This window comes from Triticum dicoccoides, chromosome 3A, assembly GCF_002162155.2.
Source record: "Triticum dicoccoides isolate Atlit2015 ecotype Zavitan chromosome 3A, WEW_v2.0, whole genome shotgun sequence".
Taxonomy (NCBI): domain Eukaryota; kingdom Viridiplantae; phylum Streptophyta; class Magnoliopsida; order Poales; family Poaceae; genus Triticum; species Triticum dicoccoides.
This window is the reverse complement of record NC_041384.1, coordinates 649,229,744-649,230,360: the sequence shown is the minus strand read 5'-3', so window position 1 is coordinate 649,230,360 and position 617 is coordinate 649,229,744.

The window sequence follows — 617 nt, the reverse complement described above, 5'->3', positions numbered from 1 at the left end:
GAGGTTCTCAGCACAACGAACAAGGCAATCGGACTATAATGCGTTATCACTCTCACTTAGCCATAGAGTTCTATAATTTTAAATTTTGGCGAATGCCCTAGTATTCGGAAGGCTGAATTCGGGGCGCCATACACGCCTTAAGCCGGACAGGGCTGATTCCTCGCTCTATGCGGCATAAGTCTTTAGGGACTTGAAACCTCTCGAACAGCGACCAATCTCTCGCCTTATCATGACAGTCAGTTTTAGCTTTCTCTACTGAGGTGCTTAGCCCAGCAGAACCAGGGCACAATCGCAGTAGTTCTCCCAGTGCTACCTTAGCCGATATAGCGGAACGTAAGGTACCAAAACATGGGAGCCGGGCAAACCCAACTATTGACCCAAGACATGATTCGGAGTTGATGCATATAATGCTATAAGTTCGGGGTGCCGCACTGTCGAAAGTGTTCGGACTTCTCACGTCGTATTATGGGGTATGCTTAAGCCCCTAGCGTATTGGCCATACCAGAGTGTACGGATGCTAGATGTCGTAAATGAACATATATATATATATATATATATATATATATATATATATATATATATATATATATATATATATATATATATATATATATATA